General features: G+C 40.5%; 1 long non-coding RNA gene across 2 annotated transcripts in view; it reads right to left on the bottom strand.

Annotated features, from left to right (window-relative positions):
• Positions 1 to 15,589: 15,589 nt before the first annotated feature.
• Positions 15,590 to 18,410, bottom strand: part of LOC139076184 (uncharacterized) — a 55,226-nt gene continuing 52,405 nt past the window's right edge. The window contains exon 3 of one of the 2 annotated variants that reach the window (XR_011527529.1): positions 15,590 to 17,742. This is a non-coding gene — a long non-coding RNA (uncharacterized lncRNA). The remainder of the gene's footprint in view (positions 17,743 to 18,410) is intronic. The other variant, XR_011527528.1, reaches the window with a different exon arrangement.

Raw genomic sequence — 18,410 nt, 5'->3', positions numbered from 1 at the left:
ACATCCAGTATATAAAGGAATCTTCAAAAATCCTTATGAGGTCAGCATTGTTCACCATCTTCTTCCATCAAGGTACTACAGATCAGAGAGATTAAGAAACTTCTCCAGAGTCACACAGCTAGAAAGATACAGAGCTAGGAGTTAAACCTACATCTTCTGGCTCCAGAACCCGTGCTTTTCATTCTTTTTTGTTTTGCTTATTGAGAATCGTGAGTGTTCAATAATGAAATACTGGAATACATAGATATTTAACACATGTTAATACATTCCCATGCTTTTTCTATTAGACCAAACGAGAATCAAGGCACCAAAACACAACATTCAATAATGCATGCAAGAAGAGTGATAATCACTCTGTAGGGAATAAAATGTAAAGAATATGCAAAGTTGCTGAAACAACATAGAGGCATCAGAGTGAGGGTAAGTTTGGCAAGCTTCATGGAGAAGGTGAGCTTTGAGTTGGGACTGAATGTGGACAATTGACAAGGGCTGACACTGGGTGGGTAGTCTCAGCCTTGGAACAGGTCAGGTAAAGGAAATCTGTTGTGCCTAGTCTCTGAATACAGATCGTGATGACTCAGAAACTAGGGGCGGTGGTGGCAAAAGTGGTTTAAAATCACAAAGCTGGAGGTGCCCCTTGAAGCCAGCCTGTTCCCCCGATAGAGGGGATGAAAGCCTTTATGGACTTAATGACTTACCCGGGGTTACACGGACCCCGATGCCCTGGTTGTGAGCACACCAGTCTTCCTGCCCAGCACCTAGCTCTGCATTACTTGGCCCCAGCTTCCTCATACTGGTCTAAGGCCCAATTTCCATCTTGAATTTACTTTGTTCCTCTATAAGCATCAAACATTTGACATCATAAAAGGTCCGAACTATCCATCTGACAATTAAACATCCTCTAGGGCGATGCTGACAGCTTGGTATTTATGTTTGTGCTTTTATTTTTTTCTCTTTAGTAACCCTTCCTTGGCCTCACTGTTTTAAAACATGTCAGCAAAATGCTTGCTTTCATATACCCTGGCTCAGACCATGTGAAAGATTCATTCAAGGAAGAAGACCTATTCATTTTACGCTCATTAAAGCTACACAGGCAACAGTGTCTCCTCTTCAGTTTTCCTAGAGTTAGAACTCTGGGGAGATAAGTATTAGGATCTTCTTTCTCTCTCTCTCTCTCTTTCCTACATTTGTGATGTTTGCATATTTTTTTCTAGGAGACAGTGTCTTTAGTTAATAACCCTTGATTCTACAATTTCTGCTTATGGTGACTTGACAGGTGGGTAGGATATCTAAGGACAAGCATTGGGGAACAACTCTAACAGATTGCTGGTGAGAGGAACCAGTGCTTCCATCCTAGATGTGTTTTGTAAGGCTTTTTAGTTAGATAAAGAGTTCAAGGTGAGTATGTTTCCTTATGCCAGTTAGGCAGAAAACCAGCGTTAAATTAAGAGGTAAGTGATAATTGTTGAAGATTTGTGGAAAAGCACATGACAGTACATAGGAGTTTTTATTCTGATTGCACTTGCTTTATATTTTGTTTTAGAGATCAGCAATTGATTTAAATGATGGTTTTATTAGGAAGTTGTATTTTCAATAAAAAGGACATATAATGCAATTTTAATGTGGCTTCCCATGCCTAAGGGAAGCCTAAGTGTTTTAAGAAATGAGGATTGCCTATACTTTTCCTGTTCCTGGTGGTAGCTACCTACTTAACTGCATGATTCTAGGAAGAAATAAACAACCTCTAGAGCACCAGCCTTAAAAAAGAACCTGAGTGATGACAAGCACCAGACCCACCTTCCTTGGTGGTACCGTTTTTGATTCATTAAAAAGAAATGGTTGATGTCCAACCTTCAATAGAATCTAAGCTCCATGAGGGCTGGATTCTTCCTCTGCTTTGTTCGCTGCTGTATCTCAGATGCCTAGACCAGCACTCAGCATGGAGTAGGCTCTCATAGATGTGTGGTGCTTAAAGGAAGGAATGATCAGGAGCCAAGATCAAGAAAGGATTTACCGTTTTTGCTGTTGAAAATTAACTGTCAAATTTCTTCTTTTTTTTTTTTTTTTGGCTCTTGCTAAAAAGTTCTCCTTAAGGCTGCATAAATTATATATATATGTTAAATGTTAATCTTGGTCATGCTGCTCATTTCATACTGTGGTTTCTGCAGGCAAGGACATAATCTCTTCAACTTACACTATAAAGTGCTAACCACTGGATAAAGTGATATGGATGAGTAATAAAGTCCACTTGATGACAAAATAATAAAGTTAAAATTAGATGTTGAGTAAAATAATAAAATTAAGTCCTGATAAAAAAAATTAGGGACCCCCCCCCCAGGACTGCCTACAGTAGCATATAATGACTTCCTGGTTTATTATCATCAGTTATGAGATGTTTCCCAAATAATTTATTGCTAAAAATAATTATAGCAAACATTTGCTGTGCCACATATATAGTGCTGAGGTTCAATTATATACTTGATTTTATCTAAACCTCACAAGAACCATTTTAGAGATGCAGAAGTATAGGCTTTGAGAGGTTAAGTAATTACCCAAAGTCATCTGACTAAAGAGGACTGAAGTGGGACTCAAGCTCAATCTGGCTCCAAACCCAATTCTAAACCATGATGCTACATTACTTTACATATTGCTCAAAGAGGTTAAAATACTGGTGTGTAAATAAGATGCTATTTTTATAAATGAGAGCAGAATCAAGGTTTTTCCTAGATTTTTGTCTTTCGCAGTCACATACAAGTTTGGGGGTTTTTTTAATCCCCAAAGGCCCAGTACATTGTTGTATATCCTAGTTACAAATCCCTCTAGTTCCTGCACGTGGGATGTCGTCACAGCATGGCTTGATGAGTGATGTGTAGGTCCACCCCCAGGATCTGAGCCAGTGAACCCCCGGGGCCACCAAAGTAGAGCACGCGAACTTAACCACTGCGCCATGGGCCGGCCCCTGTAACATACACTTTTATTTGCTTTCTTGAGTGGGACAAAAAAGGTGAAGTTACCTTTGGAGTATGGAATCTGTGCATATCTGTCTTCTAGGCGTTCTAATTAGCAACAGCTATTGACACATTATTAAATGTGGCAATTTAATATTTTGTAGTACGGCACTTAACCCCTAAGAAGGGGATGATCTTAGGACTTCTATTCCCTCTGTAATCTGTTTCATCAAAAGAAACATGGGGCAGCCTAGTGGCGTAGTGGTTGAGTTCATGCATTCTGCTTCAGTGGCCTAGGCTTCACAGGTTCAGATCCTGTGCAGGGACCTACATACCACTCATCAAGACATGCAGTGGCCATATACAAAATAGAAGAAGATGGGCACAGATGTTAGCTCAGGGCTAATCATCCTCAGCAAAAAGAGGAAGATTGGCAACAGATGTTAGCTCAGGGCCAATCTTCCTCACCAAAAAAAAAGGAAACATGAATACCAATCCTTAGAGTCTTAAATAAAACATGCTTCTTGAATTCTCCATAAGAGGCAACAAAGTGAGAAACTGCCCTGCAACTTATAGCAAATTTCTTTTTCTGCTGCTTCTCCCCAAATCCCCCAGTACATAGTTGCATATTTTAGCTGTGGATCCTTCTAGTTGTGGCACATGGGACCCCGCCTCAGCATGGCCTGATGAGTGGTGCCATGTCCACACCCAGGATCCGAACCGGTGAAATCCTGGGCCACTGAAGAGGAGCGCACGAACTTAACCTACTTGGCCACGGTGCCGGCCCCTCATAGCAAAATTTTTTTTAAAAATTTATCTTGTAATGTTTCTCTCCTTGAAGGTCCTCCAGCCTTGGGGGAACTCCTCTCTTCTCTGTCTCTCTGTCCCTCAAAATCCCGCCTGGCTCTTCCAGACCTTTCTCCTAGGAAATGGCTCCATGGTCTTTTTTATGAAAATCATCCTTCCAGCTTTTCCCGGCATCCTCAGTGCTGTAGCCCTGCCCCACCTAGTGCAGGTGCACCAAGTCCCACAGCTGGTGACAGCTGGTGAACACGGGCCCAGGCTGCACAGAAGGCTGCTCTGGGCAAAAGGCTGTGAATAGTTATACTTAAAACGTTTGTTTGTGTAATATGGGCATTTTTTCACTCCAAATCTGGATGATTCCAATGGATTGTGACAATTGTGTCACTTGTATCCTAGGGTTAAAGGTTGAAAACCATGTATACATAAATCATCAAATTTAACAAAACAAAAAATCCTAATATTTGGAGTGATCATGCCAAAATAATCTTTGCTCTATCTACCTCCTCACTTTTCCGTGTGTTTTGGTGTTAAGATGAAAGGCCCCAGACAATTGTGAACCTACTTCTCAGTCTCAGAACACATGGTCTCCTTTACAGGACCCAGGCACAGTTTATCGTTTCTGCGTGTTTTCCCCACCCGCCTCCATAAATGCTACATTAAAGACCACGACTAGCTCATCCATCTGCACCTGTGAACAATACGTACATTTACAAGTTTACAGACTTTCGGACAGCGCTCATATTTCCCCCACTTTATGAGCCCCTGGAATTCAAATCTACAAATAATATCGCCACTGGTTCCAGAGGGCACCTGTGCAGCTTAGCGGGCACGGCCGTGGACGTCTGTAATCCTGTACCGCCTGAAGGGCTGCAAGATCGAGTCAAGCATGTTCCCTATGTGCCATGTGTCAAGGATGATACGTCAACCCGTTACCCATGAAAACCACCCGGGATTTGTTAGCAAATAGTGGTCTGATACGAATGGGTGTACAAGAGCCTGGTTGAGTGGGGCTGTTTTGGTACTGTATCTTGAAGAGGGCAGCTCTGAGCAACTCAGCCTTAACTAAATTATATGTTCACTTCTGAGTTAAAGAATACAATTAAAGCAGATGTGTTTGAAGCTCTGGAATTGATTCTCCCTTTTAAGTAAAATACATTGATTTCTGAACAAGGGCTTATGACTTTCACTGATATTTATTCAATATGTGTGTGTTAAATATACTTTATTTCAGGATGCTTCATGAATGCATATTTTAAGTGAGTAGAATTACACACACACATATACCTACACACACACACACACACACACACACACACTCTCACATAAATCATCCAAACGTCCAAATAGCTTTTGCAGGTCAACTGTGTAATATTTATTAGGCTAAAATTATAATATTTATTTATTTAGTATATGATATTTGAATGAATGTAGAAGAGTAAATGAATGAATGTAATTGCAGAAAGAGGCCTGATTTCCCAATGCCTTTCAAACTATAATTACAGGCTATTTGATTCTTTTTTCAGGGAAAGAGATTGCATTGAGGTCCTTTTTACCAAATCATTTGAGCTATTTTGAAGAGCTTATGATAGCAATATTAAATTCATGCATTGGCTAAGAATTCTAATCACACAAGTATCCAACAATGAGCGCGTATCTCCATTTGGATGCGTCAAAGCAACCTCAAACCAGCAAGCCCCAATCAAACCCATGATCTTCCCGCCAGTATGGTCTTCAGAGCTCCCCATCCCAGGGCACAACAGACCATCCATCCAATTGTATAACCAGAAAGTGGGGAGTCATTCTTCATACCTGTCTTCCTCTACACCCAAGTTTCAATCATCACCAAAGACTGTTGAGTCTACAATCTAAATAATTCTCTAGTCCAGACTCTTCTTGTCAACTACCACATACTCACCAGCTCAACCTACCATCATCTCCTTAGCAGCTTCTTCTCTTGCTCAGGTGCAAAGCCTGCTGATTGGCCCCTCATCAAACTCTGACACCTTGCCTCTTAAAGGCTGCCCCTTCATATCCTTCCTCCAGCCACTGGCCCTCTTCTTAGTCCCAACAATGCATTATGCATCTTGCTCCTTTGTGTTCCACGTCTTGCAGTATGCTGATCTTTCTTCCGTGCCCATGTCCCCTTCTCCCAGTACCTTCCCTTCAGCTTTCGGCCAGTGTATCACTTCCTCTGGGAAGTCTTCCTTGATTATCCTAGGTTTGGTCAGGTTTGTCAAATATCTGTTCATGGTATCCTGTGGTTTTCCCTAATAACATTTTAACACATCCTTACTAATATATTCATTTGTATGATTATTTTATTAGTGACTGTAGCCCTCTCTGACTTTATAATTTTTACGAGGCCCAATCTTTTTTACTCACCCTTCTATCCCCAGTGATAGCGCAGAGTCTGGAATGAAGTAGCTATCCTATAAATATTGTTAATTGTATCAATTGATAAAGACCTACAGAGACCAGACATTAAACAAAATTCTCTGTTAAGGAGTTAAACAGAGAGAAGGACCATTGAGTGACAGCTGGAGAATTTCATTGTCTTGGAGAAGGGGCTCCTGGACCAGAAAACTTCATGAAAAAGCATCTCCAATTCAAGCATTGAATCTCTTGAATTCTAGGCAAATTTCTTGAATTCCTTAGACACAATCGCTGTATCTTGCATCGTGAAGTAGAACGGGGTCTTCCAGCAGCTGCCTTCACACCTACTTTCCTTCTGTTGGCCAAGTAGAGTTTTGCCTGTTTTGCTCCACAAGGAGAAAGGTTTCAACCGCCAAATGGCAAATCACTCTTTGAATCCTAGGACAAAGGCAGAAGAGTCCAGGTTCGGGGTGCCCAATGGCACAAACACGTAGCATTTCCTTTTCCTCCCTAGTAGAGGGTCAGCATCATGTATTATAATTATACTTCTGTAGATATTTGAAACACCATCACAAAATGTACTATGGGCTCAGTGAACTTTGCAAAGAAAGGGTCATCTCCTTTGAGCTACCTCTCAGTGTGGGCACGCTGTGTGAAATATCTCTAAGAGATGACCAGTCTCCATTGTGGAGTACTTAAAGGTGAACTACAATTTCTTTCAGTGGAATATCCTCCTTTTGGTTGGAAGTCTTACACCATCAACTTCATCCCTCTTTCAGAGGACAGATTTTCAAATACTTTGAGACTGTTGTAAGCTGCCCCTTTAGAATATTTTTTCCTCTCTTGTCTTTTTCAGTCTGTCAGTTAACATTGGATTGAGCTACTTTGAGATGTTTTTCCTATTCTTATTAACATATGGAGATTGCACATTCTTGCATCCTCAAATCAAAAGCCTAGTTTCACAAAACCCTACTATGTTCTAAAGTCTACCTGGTAATCAGTGCTCACCCAGCTCTGTAAATTTTTAGCAATATCCATTTGGCGATTACACACACACCTCAAACTTTAGTAACATTTTATTTGTCGAATATCTTTTCTTTTTAGTCAGGTTATACATTATTTGAGGAAAGAGAATGTGTATCCTACACAGGCATTGCCTAGTTGAAAGCCTGTTGACCAAAAGAAATACACATCATTTAATTGCTGTAGGGGTCAGACGCCTCAAATTCTAGTCTAATGTTTAGGGCTCAACAAACCTCAATTTTCTCATTTATGGAAGATATCAATTCTCATTCTCAAAAACCATATAAGGCTGTTGTGAGTCAATGATATATGATGCATGATGAAATGATGTTCTGAATTCCTTTAAAAGAAGATTTTAAGAGGTTAATTTTATTTCCTAATTTCCCACACTTTCTCATGGAGTTGTGATTGAAGCTTACAACACACTCAGTTATATTTGTCTCTGTCCCCTTTTCAATGCTAAGATAAACCCTGGCAGTTGGACTCCTCAAGACATGAGGACAGTAACTCTCAAATACAAGGTCCAGAATATTGGGGTCCCCTGGAGACACTCGGCACATATCTACAGATTGTATCACGGGGATCCGAGCGACGAATTCAGATTGGGCTGTGGTTTCCTTCCTCTTGGGGATTAGGGAGTAAGTAGGTATGGCCACATCGGAAAACCAATTTGAAAGGGTAAGTGGAATGAACATGTGATCTCGGAAGAAGATCTTCGGTGAGGATTAGGAAGAAGGAAGCCAGATTCAATATTGGAGCTGGGCAATCTCCATTTTAGAAGCTGGGCTGGCCTGGGGGGCTTTTAAATGCTGACAAGGGTCTACCAGGCTTCAATGGAGCAGTCTAATGCTCCCCTTTTTCACCTGTTGCTCTGATTGCATATCAAAGGAACGATTCATCCCTGCATTTTGAAAAACAAAATAAATGAATACCAATTGCTCTTCCAGACCGAAAGCTCTCTCCACTTCTCAGAACCGTCAACCAGCTTTAGGAAACAGTTTTTGTTTTTGTTTTTGAAAGAAGTCATCTCATTAGGAGTGTTTTGTAACTGGAAGGAAATACACCAAAATTATGATAGTGGGCGTTGCTTGAGAACTGGGCCCGTGGACAAGGTTTTCTTTCTTTCTGGTTTTCTATACTTTCTGAATATTATTCTGTTATGACTATTTTATAAGAACAAAAGAAAAGAAAATTCAAAGCCACTCCCCTGAAGGAAAAGCCCCTCAAACAAGTACTATTCCACCCTTTAGTTTTTCTGCTCTGAGGGAGCTCCCTTCAGTGTATGGCAAACATTTCTGTTTCAGCTAAAGACATCAAATTCAATTGTTTCAATTTAGTTGTTGTTTTTTCTCCTTATTTCCCTGTTCCCAACGAATCTTTCCTTTATCAACCTTTGGATTTTCAGCTTAACTGGGTATGGAGGGCTCAGAAATGGCTCAAAGACTACACAGTGTAGAATTCCATTTTTTCCCTCCATTTTAATTTCCTTTAGCAATTTAGCACTTCGTTTCAAATCACACATATAGAAAAGAACAGAAATTTCTTAACACCCCTTTGGCAAATCACATGGGAAGAACTGCCACTGTTTCTATTTACATGCTCTGGGCAAGGTATATTTCAAGTAAAGAGCTTCATCTCAGAACCAAAGAAGAATTTTTTAAAAAGTCCTTCGTAAGCAATTAATTCCTTCAGACAAGATGTACCATGGAAAGCAAAACACCACCTGGAATTTTATATGGTAATGTAAGAGGAATGGACATCTTAAGTATTTGTAATGCTAAATGCTATGCTTCTATCCATCGATTCTCAGGGAAAATACCATGTAAATACAAAACACATTTTGTAATTTTCTCGGTAGTACATAAATATTTACGTGAACCAGAAGATCAATCTTTAGTCAAAATAAAATGATATGACTCAGATGAAGCCTCCACATCTCAGTGTTTACACCTACTTGCAGCAGAATACTATGGCAGCTACTCATAAATTAAAAGAAAGGGTGAGATCCTGTACTGGGGAAATTCACTTAGCTTTAGATACACACACTTTTACAATATTCAGACTCTGGTAGAGTTTGCTTTTGTTTGGGAGGCAAATTATAATTTACTCCAGGAGGGAAAATATGAGGTCAGGGAAGAACAATTATTCTAAAAATAAAGAAAACTTTCCTTGCTAAGCTGTGAAGATAACAGAAAATGTGAGCTACAAATGCAAATAACTTGGATTACATAGTCTGGGATGTATTGATGTAGTTATTTATAATTTGGAAACTTTGTAAAAGAATTTAAATTTATGCTAATTTATTCTAATACATTTTCTTTGTTCATTCTAAGAGATTTCTAACTTCTGTCTTTTTTAATGTCACTATATCTCCAAATACCAGTGTCTTCTGTGTATACAGTGATTTGCAGTTTTCGAGCAGCTTTTCTCCTCTCTTTTTGAATGAATGACAATGTCTTCAACTTGTTAAATGCAAGATTTGAAAGACAGGGGAAATGTCTCCCCATTCAGTTTCGCTTCATTTGTTTATTTTCCTTTTTATTAATTTTAAATTATGAAATTAAATTTTTCTTTGGTTGTTGAAAGGTGACTGCTGGGATTTCTTCAGGACGACTTCCTCTGTTGCCAGTGAAGCGACGTTCTTTTATGTCAGAATTCACGGATCACTTTTTAGAATTTGCATTTAGATCAATGCAAACGCATTGGGCAGACCTTCGGCAAGGATGGTAGACTCAACTCTGCCACTGCTTTTTTGGGGAGGCCTGCGGTACCAGACATTGAAAATTCAAAGCAATGATAGTAGAAGTTAGAGTTCAGACTTAGAAATAAGCGGAAAATGCAAGAGTCACACCACTTTAAGAAAACACCACACACACACACACACATAGGTCAAATGGGGAAAATATTGTTTTGGTTTTCTTTGATTTTCAAATAGATTTTTTTTGCATCGAGAGGATGTCTTTATGGAGTTTTCTTAATGCATTTAAAATACGACTTATGGGGGCTGGCCCCGTGGCCGAGTGGTTAAGTTCGCGCGCTCCGATGCAGGCGGCCCAGTGTTTCGTTGGTTCGAATCCTAGGCGCGGACATGGCACTGCTCATCAGACCACGCTGAGGCAGCGTCCCACATGCCACAACTAGAAGAACCCACAACGAAGAATGTACAACTATGTACCGGGGGCTTTGGGGAGAAAAAGGAAATAATAAAATCTTTAAAAAAAAAAAATAAATAAAATAAAATACGACTTATGACTTGTTTGGTCAATATTTTTAAAGAATGATTGTTGTAAGAATTAATAGTCTCCTTCAACAATCAATGCTTGGTTTTAAACCAAATCCTCTATGCAGGAATTAAGTTGGAAATGAGATCAACGCCACTACTTGCTTAGGACATTTGCACTTTCTTGGGCTCAATTTTCTCATCTTTATTATAACTCTGAGAACAAGGGGTAGCATTTGTAATGCCCACCTTACCTTCTTCTTAGCAGCATTATGGAGATAAAGTTGGACAATATCATTTTTGGCAAAGGTGGCTAATGATCCACCTAACACATGTGTTTTCCCTTCTAAAGGCCCAGCTACATTACCTATCCTGGGTCCCCCTACATGCATGTAACTACTTCCCACCAGGAAGCCTGGTTGGAAGGGATGGGAGTCACTTCTGGGCTAAAGTTTTTAAGAAGTGGCTGTGTCTTCTGCCTTCTTTCTCTTCCACTGGTCAGAAGCAGAGGCACCAAAGCCCTAGAAGAAGGGAGAAACCCCAGATGAAAGGAATGTTGCTCTCTGAATCACCATGGAGAAGAGACGAGTTAAGGTGACGAACTGTTGTGGTTTGCTCAGGACTGAGGGGGTTCTTGGAATGTGGGACTGTTGTTTTTAAAATTGGGACTGTCCTGGGCAAAATGGGATGTGTCAGTCATGCTAAGAGGTACCCGTAGACCAGGAACACCTTCATTGGACTGTTACATGAGTGAGAAATAAGCCACTAAAACTTTGGAGTTAATTTATAGCCACCCACTAGAATCACCCTAACTAATAAACATGGAAATTACTACTGAGTGACCTTGTTGGGATAGGTGCACTCCAATGAGAAGATATCAGAAAGGAGGAAGCTTGTCTCTCATCCTCCTTAGCTCTGTCATCTGAAGCATGTTTTGGGCTTAATCTTCTAGTTGGTGTAGATTAGTGGTTCTCAAAGTATGGAAAGAGGATCCATGGGATTCCTTAAGATCTTTCAGGGTGTCCATGAGGACAAAAGTATTTTTATAACAATACCCGATATTATTAGCTTTTCAACTCTCATTCTCTCAAGAGTGTGTAGAGGAGTTTTCTAGAAACTACACAACGTGGGATGACATCATGGTTCCGACGGCTGATAAAACATGTGCTTATACTTTCCTATGGTTTGAAAATTTCTTATATTAATTTTAATAAATATTAATAGATGTAACTCACATAAACCAAAGCTCTTTTGGGTCATTCATGATTTTTAAGAGTAAGACCAAAAAGTTTGAGAACTGTTGAGCTGGATAATTTCTACGATCTTCTATAACTCTAAAAGTTTGTGAAGTAATACTCGTATATACACAAGCTAGTTATAGCATTTTTAAGTTGCTATGCTTTTTATCACTTTTTATTTTTCCCATCTTAAGCTGGGGTGAGATGATAATACTCTGGAATCCATTTACCAAAGATCTCTTTCCAGAAAAGTGTAGAAACTTCCTGTTTTATGTATCAGGAATTATGCTAGTGTATGCTCCTTATGACATGGGCAGTTGCCTTAAACAAATCATAACATAGGAAGGATTAAAGTATACTTTTTCCTTCAAAGGAGAGAAGGGTATGATGTCATTCCAAACTAGTAAATCTGATGATTATATTTCTAATTCAACCTTAATTATATATCTGTTGTGGTCATCCAGAGAGCTGGATAAAGATGCTTATAACGTTTGATGGAAGCAAACCAATGAAAAGTTGATTGTGTCTCTCTCTTGCTTAGAAACTTTCAATAGCTTCTTGTAGGTCCTTAGGGCAAAGCCCCGGGTTATACCCAGTCCTTCCAGGTCTTCACCCGCACACTCCCGCTGCCTTGGCCTCACTCCTGTGAGCTCTCCCTCCAGCTTTCTCTATTCCAGTTCCAGCTTGAACACCTTTTTCTCTAAGAAGACTGCTTGATTTGCAATCTCAATACACCTGTGCTTCTCATCCCTCAGCAACTCACTTGTAATTCCCAGTTCCAGGACACCCCACTGGATCCAACCCAAGGATCCTGACCCAAGTGTGACTGGCTCCTGGCAACAAGCCTTGCCCAACAGCCAGTTTGGAGGAGAGACGAGGCCCCCTTCTTCTGCCACAAAGGAGATCTGCATATGTCTGACGACACTGTTCAGTCTGTTAAAGAAATGACTCAGAAAAAGAGCTTTCCGTATAGCCAAATACAAAATGTTTGCTAAATATACACGAGTGAAGTCCTCAATTACCTAAATTCACTGGACACTGGTTAATTTAGACAAAGCCCAGATCTATCATTTATTGAACACACACACACACACACACCCCCAGAGACCAGTTCGAAATCCCAACTGCCATTTGAGAAATGTATGGTTGCTAATTAATTTTGACAAATTGGTGGAGTTCATTTAAATTATTTACGATAATGCTTCACAGTATATTTTACAAAAGTAATGAAGGCATAGTTTAAAAAGTTCTGGGCTTTTAGGCTTTTCTAGGGAAGAGATGAACGACTGCTGTCATTCTTCCCTTAAAATAGGATTAAAACACCAGAATTTATGGAGCAAATATGAGAGAAGTCTGTTTATGTTTAGGACATGTATATACTTCCACAGTCAAATTTAGTAGAATATCTGAAACAAAAACTCTACAGGTCTGGCTTAGCTCATCTTCCACAGGAAGTCAGTTGTGGGTGAATGGGGAGAGAGTCCAGCTACGGATAGGCATGGCTCTCTGGGTTCATAACAATGAAAATGGTAACTAACATCTATTAAACTCATACTATGTTCTGAGCATTTTACTTACATTATGTTTTTGAATGCTTATAACATCCTAGAAAGTAGGTGTTATTGTTTCCAAGTTAATGTCCTTACAGATAAAGAAACTGAGCCACAGAGAAGTTAGTCATTTACCTAAGGTCACACAGCAGCCAAGATAAGATTTGAAACTATGTAGACTTATTCCATAGCCTAGCATTCGGAACCACTAAGCTACACTGGCTTATACAGCAATCACTGAAGGGACAAATTTGAAAGTCTGTCTTCAAACTTGCAGAGAGTCTTTCTTTCCATCTGTACAAAGGATTATAAACTGCAAAAATTTTATGGCACATTTAATCAGCTCAGTAGTTCAGTTGAGATAATTGCTTTTTAAACTAAGCTATTAATTTTTATTAGAAGAACCAGAGTCAGACACAGGATACTCTCTGTTTCGTTCAATTCAACTCAACTCAGCTCAGTTCCGTTCATATTACTTAGGATGTAAATTGCATGATGGGTTTAGGGAGGGATATTGTAATTCAGGTAACAGTAAGGCACTCTCTCTGCTTTCTGGGAACACAGAATGACTTGAGGGCAGGGCTAGGGGCAGCTATAATTCCAAACTATAATCTCAGGTTCCAGGTGGCATATGCTGGGCACCACAGTACTTGTGGCCAGGGTGGGGTGAGAGTGGGCAGAGGACTGTTCCACAAGAGAGAAGATAAGCTTGAAGGTACACTTGGATCTTTTCACCATTGTATTCCAAGGCTTAGGAGACCATCAGCTCAACAAATATTTGTCAAATGAGTAATTAAGATCCTTTAGGGTAGTAAGTAGGACCAGGAAGGAAGTCATGGAGGAGAACGCATATGAGGTGGATATCTTTTAAGTTTTAGGAGAGGGAAACATTCCTTTCTGAGGCTGTAGAATATGCAAAGGACAGATGCTTTTTTTTTGAGGAAGATCAGCCCCGAGCTAACTACTGCCAATCCTCCTCTTTTTGCTGAGGAAGACTGGCCCTGAGCTAACATTCATTCCCATCTTCCTCTATTTTATACGTGGGACGCCTACCACAGCATGGTGTTTGCCAAGCGGTGCCATGTCTGCACCCGGAATCCAAACCGGCAAACCCCAGGCCACCTGAGAAGCGGAATGTGAGAACTTAACCGCTGTGCCACCGGGCCAGCCCCAAAGGACAGATGCTTAATAAAAAAATGCTTGAAAAGATGATGGTAGGAGCCCACTGAATGTTGTCGAATAAAATAATGAGCATGTGACAATGATCAAGATTTAACTTACATATATTATGCATCTCCGTTGTGCCAGATGTTTGTAAGGACATAATCTCATTTACCCTCCAGAATTGCGGTATTTGTGGTAGACACAAATGTGCAACCCAGCTCTCCCTTCAAAGAGGACCTGCTTCCCAGCTGTGGAGAGTGTGGTCAGAACACAGTCTCTGTTCGGCTGTCAGCTCCTTCTGAGTTGGCCTCAGCTGCAGAGAGCCTCCTGGCCCATATTCACACCCTTTTCAGGCAAAGCCCACATCCAGTGATGAGGGCAGTAGGGGTCTAAAGGTCAAGTCATTCTGGCCGAACAGGGAACAACTCTATTGGGTTTTATTTGCTCCAGAGCTCCCTCCAGGGTTGGCCAAGGTGTTGTTGGGCTTTCACTGCAGTTTGAATTCTCCCTTAGTCTAATCCTGCTCCCCTCCCTTTCCATTACAGATCACAGATTCCTAATAAACGTGGTTTCAGGGTCTCTAGAGAACCTAATCTGCAAGACTATGAACCTGCCATGTTCACAGACTGGAAACTGGGGCACTGAGAGGCAAAGCATCTTTCCAAAGCCACACAGCAGAGCCAGGTTTCAAACTCAGTTTCCTCCGGCTCCTAATTGAGGGCGCTCTCCTCCCACACTGGTTACAGGGACCAACTTACAGTATTTAGCCAAAGGTGCCCTCTCCCTCTTACCACAGCATACACACATCAACAGGAGTCACTCCACTGTCTGTCCAGATACATGTTTTCTATAGAAAGCTCTGGGTCATCTTGTGACCCCCAGAGCAAGCCAAAGCTCTGGGCCAACTGTGTCCACTGTTGGCTTGCCTACTCCTATCAATCTTAAAGTCTCTGCAGAATCAAAATTAGGTTTCCTAGTTCCAAGCTTTCAAAATATCCCTTAGAATACTGGCAACAGTTAGCAATCACCTCTTGGCTTTCTCCTGTCTGCTCCACAAGGCTGTAACTGCAGGAGGGCATGGGTCACCACTAACTTCCCAGAAATGAGCACACTGCCTGTCTACAGCAGGAGCTCAATTTACAATTGTTGAAGTTGCGAGTTAAATGTGTATGATAAATGCTTGGTATTTATCTCAGTCAATATTAATTCCTGTTCTCTTAGTTACCCAACTATATGAGATATTCACAAAAAAAGATCGTTGTATCATGGTGGATGTCAATTGTTATTGTTTTAGGCTCACCACACGGCTTAGATCATTTCCAAATAACCAAAAAGGATGGTCAGAGATCCAGAGCCACTCAGAGCTCCTCCTTATATTTATTGCTGAGGTCGTGTCTAACTTTCCTCAGGAGAGGTTCAGATCCAAAGACAGTTCTGATGTTTTCTAGGAATGGGGAGTCCATGAGCTTTCTCAGATGCCTGTCCCAATGTCTGGAAACCTGATAGAGGTGATATCCATCATTTTATCCTCTTGTTTGACTTGTAAACTCCTTCTTTAAAACCAAAGCCATGGGTGACGTCCTGTGACTTCCTTAAAGCCTGTAAATCTTTTTGCGAAGACTTTTCATCTTGATGTGGCAAAGGTATGAAATATTGAAGAACTGTTTTCTTTAACATTTACCCTACAAACTCATACAATAGAAAAGCAGGCTCAGGCATTTCTGACACAGGTCACTTCTATGAGTGTCTGTTTCAACTCTACTCTGCATAACATGGTTGTTGTAGACTTCAGTCATGCAGACTTTTTGGCTTAAACCTTTTCACACTAGCCTGATCTTTTTTATAATCATAAATGTATTTCTCAATATAAAGTTAATATATTGACAATACAAAGAATTTTGAAAAGAGAGAAACTAGGGAAAAAATGTTACATTCCAGCCATCTTACATGTTTGCATTTGAGGTGAATTTTCTGTCTATTAAAGCCTTATTCTTCCAGAGGTGCTCTGAAATCACACTTATGCCCATCCTGCATATTCCTGGATTTGGAATTAGAAAACTCAGGCTTGAGGCTCTGTTGCCTAATAGCTGTGTGTGCTCCTGCAGCTTACTCAACCTCTCTGAGTCCAGTTTTCTCCTTATAAAATAGGGATGGTGATTCCTGTTATTGACTTAGTAGGAATGTATTGGATCATGCAAGATATGGCAAAACCCTTTCCAACCCCTAACTCTTACATAAACATAAGTTAATATTGTTACTGATCTTTCTCTGGATTTTTTCTGAACATTATGTTTGCAGCAGATGCTGTTGGTCCCACCTATATCCCCTGGAGCCTTACTGCCATGGTAGTGCCCACAGGCCATCTCCAGCCAGCATTTGCATCTCTTCTGCCCAAGAGCTTAATCTGGCAGCCAGTTCCTGGTATATACACACAGATGGGTTAGTACCAGAGAATGAACACCTCCAGATCAGGCCACAACCCATGACTGATGGGAGTTGATCTATAATACCCTGTTTTCCCTGCCTCTTGGGTGGGATCTCTGGGAGGCTTATAGTTTACACTGGATCCCAGAGTTTCCCCAGTGGTATTAAGCTACAGGTGCCCACGGTGATAACCAGCTCAATTATACAGCATCTTTTGGCTTCCTTCCCTTTCGTGACTCACTTCTCCACTCTCTAATTGGTATTTCATGGGATTACCTCCCAAATGAACTACTTCTACTTGAATTCTTCTCTCAGGGTTTGTTTCTGAGGGTACCCCAAACTAAGCTAGTGTTTGTATGAATCACAATTGTTTCGGATGGAAGGGACAATATTCAATTTAACACAATCTAACCTAGACCAAAATAAAGGAAAAAACTTAGTTCATTGACTCATATAACGCAATGTCTGAAGGTGCCGAATCCTATTTAAGGATGACTGGATCCACTGAACTCATTGACTTGTTCTTTCCCACCACTGTTTCCCTTTGTGTATTAGCCAATTTTCAGACAGAAAAGGTGGTGGCTGTGAGGCTACTCTCAGCTTACACTGCCTTTGTAGGATGCAGTGTTTGAGAAAGTAAAAACTTTTGTCCACATCCATATCAATTACAGAAAAGGTCTCATATTGACAGTGTTTGGGATGCATGCTGATCTCATTATATCCAGGTGGTTGAAGTATTCTGGGTGGTCACCCCAGGAAGGAGACAACTCCAGTAGGACTATAGGAATGGGGAGGAGTGGTTTTGACTTTAAAGGGATGTGGGCAGCACCAAGCATCCCACAAACTAGAAAAGGCTTTTTGGTGTTTCTGTGTTCTTTCTTGATGATACCACAGATTTTTGGAAATTTTTACCCCAACGGAAGCACTTGGAACCAACATAACAATAGGATCAGTGAATTCTTTTCCAGATTCAGAACAGATGGCTCAGATGTCAACTTCTGTAATGGAGTAAAGAAAAAGAATGTATTCATTAAACAGTAAAAATAATAGTTATTTATCAAGCACACGTAAGGTATGTTCTGAATTCCAAGCTAAGTATTTTACATACGTGATTCCAGAGAAAAACCCTATGACTAGTCATAAGTATGACTAGTATTTTCATTTTACAAATGAGAAAATTGAATGACTTTCTCAAGGTTTTTCAGCTTGTAAGAAGCAGAGACAACATTTGCATCTGGGCTGGTGTCATTCAAAGCCCTGGAATGGGCTTGGCCACCATGCTGCGGTGCCTGCTTGACCTACTGATGCTTCGGGAACATTGCTTTGGATGGACCTGTCCCAGTGCTCCCATGCCCTCATGTTCCTTTGCAACATTCAGACTCAAAAAGACACTGACTGAATTCAGGGGCAGATTAACTCTTTTCCTTCGAATTTCACACTTGAGATTGGAGACTTTTTGGCCCATATCAAAGTTTCCTTCTGACCCAAGAACTTGCAAACCTTACGCCTGGAACCAATTGACCTATAAAAGCCTTTTTATTTAATGATGCATAACTGGAGTTACGTGGGTCGCTATGGTGGGTGTCCTTTTCCAGTTAGCCTAATGAAGTCTCTTGATTGAGTAGGCATTAGATCAGATCAGATTTGATGACAGCAAAATTAATTT

Source organism: Equus przewalskii, chromosome 15 (genome assembly GCF_037783145.1).
Source record: "Equus przewalskii isolate Varuska chromosome 15, EquPr2, whole genome shotgun sequence".
NCBI lineage: Eukaryota > Metazoa > Chordata > Mammalia > Perissodactyla > Equidae > Equus > Equus przewalskii.
This window is presented reverse-complemented; position numbering and strand designations above follow the sequence as displayed.